The sequence below is a fragment of the Euprymna scolopes genome, chromosome 17 (genome assembly GCF_053919585.1).
Source record: "Euprymna scolopes isolate OS-2025 chromosome 17, ASM5391958v1, whole genome shotgun sequence".
Taxonomy (NCBI): domain Eukaryota; kingdom Metazoa; phylum Mollusca; class Cephalopoda; order Sepiida; family Sepiolidae; genus Euprymna; species Euprymna scolopes.
In genome coordinates, this window is record NC_136498.1 from 112,381,892 (window position 1) to 112,394,538 (window position 12,647).

The window sequence follows — 12,647 nt, forward strand, 5'->3', positions numbered from 1 at the left end:
GTACCAATTAAGTTTTATATGCAATTGTTGAGACACCACCTTGAAATAGCATTTTTAAAGATGTCTGTAACACTTTTTTCATGTCATGCTTACGTTTGAATTTAGACTCTTTGTGTAACGCTTAGATTTTTTAATGGCGTTTTTATTTGACTGACACATATAAAAATGCTATTTAGAAGTTTTAAATGCCATTTCCGGTGTGTCTGTTACACATGACTTTGCAAAAGCATTTTTAGAAGTTCGTATCATTTGGATTCTTTGGACTGCTGGTCTCATCTTGAATATCATTTTCACAACGTTTCGGTCGATGTAACCTCCGACATTTTTCAGGAATATCTTGTCGAACTTGAGAAGGACTAGTGGCGCAGTGCTTAGAGTACTTGAAGAAATTCCGTTATAAAGTGACCTTCTCCTGAAGGTTGAACGTTCACTCTTCAGTGTGGGCAACTGAAAAATACAAATGCGAATTACTTAGGACCTCTATCCAATCATGGCTGACAGAACAAGAGCATGCTACCCTTATAGATTGAATAATTTCGATCGAAATTCCATGCAGATTCACGAGTTTGACAGAAAGATTCCTGAGTTTGATAAGATGCACCAGAAGAAGGTCGAAAGTTAAATTGGCTGAAACGCTGTGAAAATAGCACTAAAAATGAGAACAGTAGTCCGAAGAATCCAAATATGAATAACCAATCCTCATCTCAAAAATTTAGAAACATAATTTTTAGAAGTATTTTTCATGTTCTGATTCTGTTTTTTTTTTTATGTTGCTCAAACACAAAACTACAATCCCGGGATACGACATTAATCCATTCCGGGGTTGGGATTGTAAGGTGAAATTGCCATATGGCGGGGCCTAATCAAAATTTTATACAGTACATATTAAAAATTAGTGACAAAATACAATACAGTATATAATAAACATAACATGTATATAATCAAATCACATTATAAATAACACCATAAAATTAGTAACAAATAGAGTACAGTGTTTAATACACATGTATATAATAAAATAACATAAATAACATTGTAAGGCAGGGCAAATACGGTAATTAGGAGCCGGAAAAACATCTATTCCATATCATAACCTGCAAAAAACGTATCCCGGGGTTCTACTGTATATTTAAATAGTGAAACTTGTTGGAGTAAGTTGAAGTTGTGGGTTGGAATGCAAATAAAACACCTTAAAAGCGAGGAGAGAAAAAAAGGGGAGAAAAACCCGTGGGGACAGAGACTTTTAAGCATGTGTTGATATGGCAGACTTTTTTTTAGCCACGTGGCAGCACAACAGTAACTTTGAAAAAAAAATATAAGACTGGCTTGAAAAATACGTGTCAAGCGGCATGGTGTAGAAACAGCCGGTAATAAACGCTTTTTCTTTCAACTGAAAAAATTTTTCATGTTAAATTTATTTCATTTGCTTCTTTGCAAGACTATCATACACAACGCCGATCTTTTTTTTTTTTTTTTTTTATATACATTTTCACCCCAAACAAATTGCCACTTTGGTGTAGGGGGCTACTATCAGGGGCAGCAACTATTGGGGTACTATGTAGGGATTTGGGCAGCAAGATGTTGGTTCACGTTGCACTTGAACTTCTGCACGTCAGTACAGTTGGGGAAGCAGGGACCTGGAATGGAATTCCAGAGTCTAGCGTTTCTGGGGAAGAAACTACTGGAGTAGAAAGATCTTTTACATCTAGGGATCTCTACAGTGTGGGGGTGGGATTTTGCAGCCTGTCGGGTCTGTCGAGGGTGTTCACGTCGTGGGGGCACAAGTGCTTGCAGTTCGTCAGAGCATTCACCATTAAGCGTGTTAAAATATAATGACAACGTTACATTTGTAAAATTCAGGACTGTTGCATAATGGTATGTATGTATGTATATATATATATATATATATATATATATATATATATATATCTTAAGTTGGATGTAACTAAGCTTGCTTTGAGAGGACGCATCTTAGATATTGCAAACAACACCGCCTTCCCAAACCGCATATATCTTTGTGTCAAACTCCATATGACATGTATCCAACAACTAACTGCGACAGTTCACAAGTTAGTGCCACATCCTTAACTGCTTGTCTCTCTCCTCATTTTAGTTCTTATCCCTCTCTTTCTCTTCCCCCTACCTTCGCCTTCAAAGTTTTACCCATCTTACGCCCTTCTTTTCCGCCCCTTCTCTCCCCCCTCCTTCTATTCCTATCTGTGTCTAGTTAAATATTTTTAATTCCTTCTCGCCCTTTACCACCTTCCAATGTTTCTTAAATCTTAAAACTTCACTGTTTGAATTAGAATTGTGTGCTTCCTCTAATATTGTTTTTCTAATCATAATAACCATTTATGTAACGTCTGATGAAGTTACTGGATCGTTGATACGATTCGGTAACGGAAACATGTGTAACTAAGCAGATAAAACGGCAATAAAAAACGTATGCCTTCATGTGTTTTATATATAAATAATATATACGTGTCTGAATCCATGTATTGTCTAGTGGTATAACATGGGGGTATATATGATGTGTAGTTATTTACGTGTCGATATATCTGATTGTCTAATGATTGTCTAAACAGGACATATAACAATTATAACATTAACGGACAAATAACACTCTCTGGAGTTTTATATCAGCTAATGGAAAAACATCCATGTCTGAGAGTACATCTTCCAAACTGCTTGGCCTAACGTTCACAGGAAACATGAGTTGGAACAATTATATTGAAAACATTGCCAGGGCTGCTGCGAAAAAGGTAGGCTCTCTCTACCGTGCTAGTGTATCCTGTACCTCTATAAGGCCACCATTTGCCCATGTATGGAGTATTGTTGACGCATTTGGGCTGGTGCATCTGCTGCTAGTCTCTCGCTCCTAGACACGGTCAAAAAGAGAGTCTCCAATCTGATAAGCCCTGAACTGGCATCTAAGCTTCAGCCTCTGTCCCATCGACGAAACATTGCATCCCTCTGCCTGTTCTACAAGTATTTTAATGATGAATGCTCTGACAAACTGCAGACACTTGTGCCCCCACGACGTAGACACCCTCGACAAACCCAACAAGCAGCTAAATCCCACCCCCACACAGTAGAGATCCCTAGATGTAAAAGATCTTTCTACTCCAGTAGTTTCTTCCCCAGAACTGCTAGACTCTGGAATTCCATTCCAGGTCCCTGCTTCCCCAACTGTACTGACATGCAGAAGTTCAAGTGTAACGTGAACCGACATCTTGCTGCCCAAATCCTAGCATAATGTCCCAGTAGTTGCTGCCTCTGATAGTAGCCCCCTACACCAAAGTGGCAATATGCCTTGTTTGGGGTGAAAATATAATTAAAAAAGAAAAAAAGAAATATTCATATTGGGTTGATTTTGATTTGATGAATCCTCGGAAAAGCTGCAAACGAAGATTCGTACAATTCGAAGTCTTGGTGGAATTTACAGCAGCTTTATTTACGTTGCTTCCCCCATTGGAAAGCTACAACGCTGGACCTAGACTTTTACTATCGACATTTTCCCTATTCGAAGCTATTACTGTCTGTGGACCGTCATTCTTCCTCTGATTCCCGACTGGGTCTGCTAGCTCTGACTCCCAAGTCTTCACTAATTGATGCGTGCATTTTTAAGCTCGTTATGTCATTTTGTTTATGTTCGAACATTTTTTTTCACCAAGTTAGTATTTTTGTTTGTGAAAGTTATGAAACCTGTAGGGAAACGCGTAACTTACCTAACTAGCACGTGTGCATAAGTCAACGGGTTGGTCGTGGAATGAAATGAATGAAGAAGAAAGAAACAAAAATGGCTGCCTTATCTCTTTATATGCCTGCAATGTGACCACCTGATATGCAAATGAGATGCTCCTGGTTGGAGATAAAAGAGGGTTGATTTTTTAGAGCGAGGTCTCATTTTGAAGTTGGATTTCAAAGAAATAAGTTGAATTATCAGAAGTTCGTTTGGAGTTGAGAGAAGGTGCGTTATGTATACAGAAGTTTGAAAGTTGGAAGTTTGGATAACAGTGTCGATCTTACCCAGGAAATTATTGGTGTGACGGGCGGAAGAAATAACACTCAAGTTATTGAATTATAAAAACTAAAATTGCTTTTGATATATTTGATCATCTACATATGAATGTGTCTATTGAACGTCTAGTGATTGTCTAAACAGGACATATAACAATTATAACATTAAGGGACAAATAACAGTCTCTGGGGTTTTACATCAGCTAATGGGAAAACATACCTGGTCCATCTTTGGTTTTGTTTTAACAAATTCTCAGAAAAGCTGCAAATGAAGATTTGTACAAATCTAAGTCTTGGTAGTATTTACAGTAGCTTTATTTACTGATGTTTCCCCATTGGAAAGTTGTAATGCTGGTCCTAGCTTTTTATTATCAACATTTTCACCTACTCAGAGCCATTGTTGTCCACGACCATTTTCCCCCCTCCCTCTGATTCCCGACTCTTGACTAACTGATACTTTTCAAGCTCATTACATCATTAACTCCACGTGACTAAAGACACAACTCGGATGATCTACCTTTGTCACGTATTTTGTTTATGTTCTAACATTCTTTTCTATTAAAACATTTTAACATAAATAATTTTATCTGTAAATATTTATTTCACTATGATAACATTCTTTCTGACATTCTATTTTTACAAATAATAATAACGATCGTAATAATCATCGACTAGCATACCTTTCGGTGTTGCCTGGCCAATATGTAACAGGATTATGACACATTTTTTTTTTTTTTTTTTTTTAAGGAATTAGAACATTTCTGTAAATCACTTACAATCAACCATTTAAGAAATAGAAAAAAGGTTGCCTTTTGGATGGGAGGGGGGACAAGATCAAAGTGTAATATCTGTTCTGATATTGCACTTCATTTTTTGGTCTTGGTTAGCGGAGGATAAATTCTTCATGACTGATACATTTTTTATTTTTTTTATTACTAACTAGAGTGCCTCTTTTTGGGGAACTGAGTTCGCCCCCCCCCCACACACACACACATGTTCAAAATCGACCTCATGTCTAACTCTGCTTTCGTGGAGAGGCAAGTAAACAAAAATACATAAATAAATAAATAAATAAAAAGAACTGCACCATGCAGTCTTATGCCAAACGGATTGGTGGAATAAGGCATAGAACAATAAAGAAAGCAAACGGGGTTGAAACTAGAAGTAAAGAACCTAAAGATTCCTGACAATCTACAGAATTACACTAAACTCAAATACCAATTTTCTCCCTCTGATTCCCGACTGTGTCTACTCCCTCTGATTTCCAACTCTTAACTGATACCTTTCAAGCTCATTACATCATTAACTCCACGTGACTAAAAACACAACTGAATAAATGTTCACGAGAAAGATACATTCGATGTTCGACACATTAATCTCATCAAAAGAGAATGTCAATGCGAATGAAAACAAGTTATACAGAGTGGAATGATAAAATTGTCACCGTAAATGGTGCTGGCAATGGTCCTGTTGTCATGTGATCTGATTCCCAACTCTTGACTAACCGATACCTTTCAAGCTCATTACATTGGCCAAGATAAAAGCGTAGTATCTGTTCCGGCAGATGCTGCAAGCTATGACTAGCTATGACTAGCAAAGACCAGATGTGGGGGCAACCCCACATGCCTGACCTTTAACCAGCTCCCATTTCCCACCTCTCGCGAGCTGGTCCCCTTTTTCCCTTCCCCCTCCCTTCACCCCTCACATTAAAAATCGGCCTTGTGCCTAATTTGCTCGGTGGGGGAGCAAATAAATACCATCTGTTCTTCTGATGCGGCACTTCCATTTCTCGTTCTCTTTCAGTGGAGGAGAAATCCTTCACGACTGAGACAATTTTTATTTTTGTACCTTTTCTCCACGTTAAAAAACGACCCTGGTGTCTAACTCTGTCCCGTGGGGAAGCATTGTAAATAGGTACATCATTAACTCCACGTGACTAAAGACACAACTGAATGAATGTTCACGAGAAAGATACATTCGATGTTCGACACATTAATCTCGTCAAAAGAGAATGTCAATGCGAATGAAAACAAGTTAACAATGCTATGGATTAGATTCACTCTTTGAATTATCACATAGGTAAAGCAACCTTTTGTAAAAGACATACTTGAAAATGGTACCGAAACTATGATGATTACAATTAAGCATTCGAAGTGTAAGATCAGAATGCACGTCAATCAAAAATAACAAAAAAAAAAGTTTACGCCAGAGGTGAATGAAAGAGTTTTGACAATTTAAAACAACCACAAGAATGCAACATTACAGTGATCGGACAGGTGTTGGAACTTGGTAGAGAGTATTATTACAAACTCTTTGACCCTGTCTAAGATTGTATCTGTGCACTGTTTTCCACTCGAAAATATAACAGATTCAAAACAGTATTTTTATGAGTCAGCCTCACTTTAGTATGAAATGTCATTTTAATCTTTAAGCATACTCTTAAAAAGCTTCCTAGCTTCACTAAGTAAGTAAATCAATCATAGTCAAATGTGACATGAACACTCCCTTCTCACTGGTGATTACCCTGCGATGTAGGGGAGAGCGCCACGGACCTTACACTTACCCTTGATCCATAACTTCTAATACTGAATGTTTATCAAAAAGATAACAAATGACATTTGTTTAATTGTTGGTATGACTGAAAGATAAGATCAGAGTGTAGTATCGGTCTATAATTTAGAAAGGGCTGAGAGGGTTTTATTTAGCAAATTTCTTTATTATTTGTATTTGTCCCACCCCATGCTAATAAAATGGTGGTATGTCAACATTTTTTAAAGCGATCGACATGTTTGCTGTATCTGTAACGTGGCCGTTACGCTCAAACCATGTTTGTTACCATTTAAAACGTCTCTTGGACACCCATGCTGTCCGATACCATTGCAAAGGAACAAACAAAAATAAATAAATCCCACTGCTTCTTTTCTTTTTTAGCAAAAGGTATTTATTACCGTACTTTCCGAACAATGCTTGTTTCTTGTTTTTTTCTAACTGTTCATTTCGTCTGTCATGAAATTAACAAAACCCTGCCATCTCTACACCAGCTTAAAAGTCTTCCGCCACCATCATGGGGTCACCCATCCATCTCACTGAGCGTGCACTTCGCTTCTCTCCAACCACATGCTATCCTTTTTTCTTTTTTTGTAACGCAAGCTTGCTAATTTGTATACATATTCAAACGCTGCTGCCGCTAATACCTTTGCTAGCCATCTATCTTTTGGCTGCTGCTGCTATTTTCACATGTGCTCATATGCACTCTGTTACGTATCGTGAAACTTCGGAAGGTCGTTTAAACTATCGAATCATACAAAAATTTTCTGCTTATTTAGAATTGAACTTATTAAAAAAAAAAAACTAAATTGCAGAAAAATCTTTGTACACACACGTCACAGAACTAAGATGTCATATTCGAAAAATCACGTAAATTGATCAAGTTTTTTTTTATGTAGAAAATAATTTTTTTTATGATTTTTAACGATGTTAATAGGAAATTGTAGCCATTAGAAAGCTGATTTTGATCTCGGTAGTTCGGATTGAGTTGTCTCTCTCCCTTATTTATGAAACACTAGCGGGGGTACCCGGCGTTGCCCGGGTGTTTGTAGGTGTGTGCATTGGGGGCGGGGGGTTAGATCAAAACAACCCCGTTTAAAAAAAAAAAAAAAAAAAAATGTTGGCCAGCTGTTTGGGGATGTAAAAGAAAAAAAGTTTCAGTAGGAAGGTAGGCTCGAACCCGAAGCCTTGACGTGAAGGTGGAAACGAAAGGGAGAAAAAACGTGTTACCTAACTATCTCAGCCACGAAGGGAGAGGAAGTGAAAAGCGTCTTAATTTAACATTTATAAAGTGAAATTGACAGGTGCGAGAAAGTTAAGTCGCGTGATGTTTGACCTTTTTAAGGTCAAACTAAGTTTGGCATTGCAAGCCAGTTCCTGTCCCCCCCCCCTGCCCAGCATTTGCTTTTTTTTATACTAAAAAGCGTAATGAAAACGCGGCGTTCAAAAAAAAATCTCAAAAATAGCACGTAAAAGTCGGGCAAATTAAAAATAGACATGATCCCCAGTCATAACTGGTATATATTATTATCTAGTGGGTATATAAAAAGTTTTAAGGAGTCACCCGACCGAGAAGCCCGGCGAAAAAAGCCTTTGGCGGACATGTAGAAAAAATGCACACACACACTAACACCCATTTTTGCTTTTATATATATAGAAGATGGTGGATCAAAACATAATGCCTCACTTCATCATGAAATTTGATTTTCTCAGTTTAAAAAGTACTTGATCGATTTGTGATTTTTTTTTTAAATCAGAAGTCTTTGTTCTGTGAAAGGTATGTACATCATAAAGGTTTTTTAAAGATGTTTTTTTGTATTTTTATCTTGAAAATAGGTTTAATTCTAAATAAAGACCAACGTTTCAATCGTAGCATAGAAGCCCTTGGAATACTTTACCTATATACAGAGTGGAATGATAAAATTGTCACTCTAAAGGGTGCTGGCAATGGTCTTGTTGTTATAACTTGGATCAGTAGAGAGCATGAGTTGTACAATGGCGCATCTCCAATCTCGCTCGTTGAACATTGTGTCGTTTTCAGACATAATAGAAGGCTCCTATCGCTCTTGGGGTTGGTACACAACTCGTCAACTAGTAGATGGTCTGCAACAGAAAACAAAACGGTTTTCATCAAACGGAAATGGAATCATATTGTCTTTTTAAGGGCGACAATTTTATCGTTCCACCTTGTAGTGTGTTTATTCTTGAAATTTCGGAACAGGCAATCACAGATTACAACTAAAGCTAATTGCGGATAAGTGCATGATTGATGGTTCTAGTTAAGTGTAGGGTAGACATTTCATAGTCATGGTGAAAAAGGATGATGAACGACATTTTCAAATGGCTTTCTGTCTACTTTGTTTAAAATGTAATTTAAAAGAATATTTTTTTGCAAATAAATAATTCAAAATGTAGTATCTGCTTGGTTCTCGGAGAAGAGCTGTTCATTTTTAGGGTTACTGAATATCCCTCATATAAAACCGACCTTGTGTCTAACTTTGTCCTCGTGGGAAGACAAGTAAATAGGGACTCGATCGAAGATCGAACACCCAATCTCCTGACCCATTAGCAAATACTAATGATTATACCAAATAGTTACAATAGTTCTATTAAATACATTTTAAACTAGCGCCTGCGCCGCGTCGGCACACACAACGCCAACTCAAACACAAAATCGAGTACACTCAACATCAAGTACACTCAAAATCGTCTTCCCATCAATGCTTATCCTGTAAACTAGGAGTATGGGAAATTCTCATATGCACAAAACAAAATCACTGAAAAACAAAAATACCCTAAGGGTAAGGATAATGAGTAAACGTTGGAATGATGGTTAAAATTATTACGCACTTGCCAGGATTCGAACCTGGAATCTTCTGATCTGTAGTCAGACGCGTTATCCATTGCACTACAAGTCCTGCCCGTATGCCGAAAGATGTTATTGTGACTGTATACAAACAGTGCTAAATTCCGTTGACAGGGGGCAGGTAACTTTTTCAACCGTGCACGAAACGGCCCAAAAACCCTTATTTCGGGCTTTTTTGTGTGACGAGGCATTGTTCATTACGAACCATATATTGATAAGGACAATCTAGGGACTCAGGCCTTTCAGGGGAAAAAAAGAATTTTTCAATTCGGTGCATCCATTCAAAAGTTTTATTGGTATATACACACACACACATGCATAAATAAATAAAACATTTAGAATTTTATAATTTTTTCTTTTCTTTATAATTTTCTTTCTTTGAAGATTGTAACGCTGGGTATGGGGCAGCCAAACCAGCTGGCAACATTTCCCTGATTTTTATTGAAACCAACCGAGAGCTCTTTTTAGTATCCTTGTTGTTTCCTTAAGTGCAATTGTCTGGATCTCTTTTGCACTTGGTTCACCAGGAATATTAGTTAGGTAAGACTTCAGGTTCTTCATAAGTCCTGTGGCACCTATAGCAACTGGTATGATTGATATCTCCCTACGATTCCAGTTTCTTTTCATATCATACATGAGACCTTAATATTTGGTCTGTTTCTCCCTTTCAGCTCTGTTCAGACCTCTATCATTAGGAACACTCACCTCGACCAAGTTTGCAACTCTCTCTGACTTATTCCATATAACTGTGTCAGGCTTCACAGCAGCATTTTCAAGGTAGGTGGCTGTAGGTATATAAGTCATGTAATGTAGGTATATAAGTCATGTAATGTAGGTATATAAGTCATGTAATGTAGGTATATAAGTCATTTTAGTATAAATTATTGTATAAAATATATTTTAGTCATCGACATACAGACCTGTTCCGTTGTTTCACAACTCATCAGTGCCGCTAGACTAACACCTCTCCCAAGCCGAGGATCGAACCTAGAACCGTCGTGATGACAGTCGGCAGTCCTACCCCCTGACTACGGAATCGGTGGCCGAAATTAAATTGTCCGAACGTCTATTTAAATAAACATCCGTCCGCTACTCGTAGAGGGCTCAAACGTTTGTTTGTAAACAAATCGCGAGCTTCGCATTATTTCAGCTAAATTAAGTAGCGAGTAAGATAATTTACGAGAGTGCTCTACCGAAGAGGGGAGCTTTATAAAATATATTTTAGTCATCGACATACAGACCTGTTTCGTTGTTTCACAACTCATCAGTGCCGCTAGACTAACACCTCTCCCAAGCCGAGGATCGAACCTAGAACCGTCGTGATGACAGTCGGCAGTCCTACCCCCTGACTACGGAATCGGTGGCCGAAATTAAATTGTCCGAACGTCTATTTAAATAAACATCCGTCCGCTACTCGTAGAGGGCTCAAACGTTTGTTTGTAAACAAATCGCGAGCTTCGCATTATTTCAGCTAAATTAAGTAGCGAGTAAGATAATTTACGAGAGTGCTCTACCGAAGAGGGGAGCTTTATAAAATATATTTTAGTCATCGACATACAGACCTGTTTCGTTGTTTCACAACTCATCAGTGCCGCTAGACTAACACCTCTCCCAAGCCGAGGATCGAACCTAGAACCGTTGTGATGACAGTCGGCAGTCCTCACTGAAGTTAAGCAATGTTGAGCCTGGCCAGTATCAGATGGGTGACCATTTGGGAATATCAGGTACTGTATATGGGAAGATGGTAACAGATGGTAAAAAGACTCTTATTGCAAAAATGAAAATTGTAACGTTGTAATGTTAGGGTTTGTGTCCCTTGAATAGAAAGCGCTGGTTGAGTTTGAATAAAATAAATACGTGTTAGATACGTTTGAAGCTAAATTACAAAATAAACAGATATTTATTTTGTTTGAAATTTATAAATATGTTTCGAAGATACACTTCATCTTCAGTATGTCTTTCTTTTTGCCATGTTGTTGTTGGAACAGAGAAGCTTCAAACGTATCTAATAATATCTAATGTTGTTGTTGGAACATGGAATACACAGATAATGATTCTCTGGTCCAACAACAACACTGTGGCTTCAAACGTATCTAATACGCATTTCTTTTATTCAGACTCAACCAGCGCTTTCTATTCAAGGAACACAAACCCTAACGTGAATTCCGCGTGACCAACGCACCGTACCGACATTTGAAAAGATTACCGCAGAAACAACAAACGGACTTCTACTGATTCTCTGCTCCAACAACAACATGAAAAAAAAAAAAAGATGAAGATACTGAAGATGAAGTGTATCTTCAAAATATATTTATGAATTTCAATATAAATTTCAAACAAAATAAATATGTTTATTTTGTAATAATGCGTTGTTTTGGCTTCAAACGTACCTAATACGTATATATTTTATTTTAAGATTGTAATGGTTTATGGATGCCATTGGTAAAAATGACAACTTATCTTCTACTAATTGTATCCAAAATAATCTTCAATAAATTTCAGCATTAAATAACCCAAAAAATGGTTCATATGCCAGAAAAACAAAGAAAACACCTTAAGGAAACAAACGTTGATTAACTCAGATTTACTATTATGACAGACTAGCAAGGCTACCCGGCATTGCCCAGGGCAAAAAAGTGTAAAACTAAATTAAAACTTTTATCTCGTCTGTAACTTTCCCCTTTTTTTTTCTCCTTTATCAGTGCCTAAACCTAAACGTAGATTCCATGAACAAAGATTCGTTCTTAGAACTGCACGCATGCGAAACTCTGTTCTGTTTTCCTGCTTTCCAACTGACTACAATATGGTCGTCTTCAAGTTCAATGCAAACAAGTTCTTGATGAGCCATCTCTTTAAGTAATCCAATTTACCATATTTCCACTATTAACAATTACTACATTTTCCCATTGACTACTGTACACTCTTTAACTCTTATTCTCGAGTGGCTTCTAGGCCTTGATAAGTGGTGACTCCTTCATAAAAAAAGTATAACTCTCCCACTCTCTACCTCCTCTTTCTTCTTTGTCTAGCCAATTCCTATACCTGGACGCACACACACACACGGCTCTTTTTATAGATTCATTAATGAATGAGTTGGCATAAGAGCGTCAACTGCTTTATTAAACTGCAGTCACACTCAATTTTCACTACAGTATCTGTTCAGTGCACATTTACCAATGATTACGGCAAACCAGTTATAATTTAGTGGCTGTAT

At 37.5% G+C, this 12,647-nt stretch overlaps 2 long non-coding RNA genes and 1 other non-coding gene across 4 annotated transcripts in view; 1 reads left to right on the plus strand and 2 right to left on the minus strand.

Moving 5' to 3' along the window:
- The window catches only part of LOC145296890 (uncharacterized), a 33,294-nt gene extending 24,272 nt beyond the window's left edge, over positions 1-9,022 (minus strand). The window contains exon 1 of the long non-coding RNA XR_013870062.1: positions 8,466-9,022. This is a non-coding gene — a long non-coding RNA (uncharacterized LOC145296890). The remainder of the gene's footprint in view (positions 1-8,465) is intronic.
- The window catches only part of LOC145296891 (uncharacterized), a 460,744-nt gene that overhangs the window by 389,604 nt on the left and 58,493 nt on the right, over positions 1-12,647 (plus strand). The gene's annotated exons all lie outside the window — the stretch shown is intronic.
- On the minus strand, positions 9,413-9,485 carry Trnac-aca (transfer RNA cysteine (anticodon ACA)). The gene has a single exon. It is a non-coding gene; the product is annotated as a tRNA-Cys (tRNA).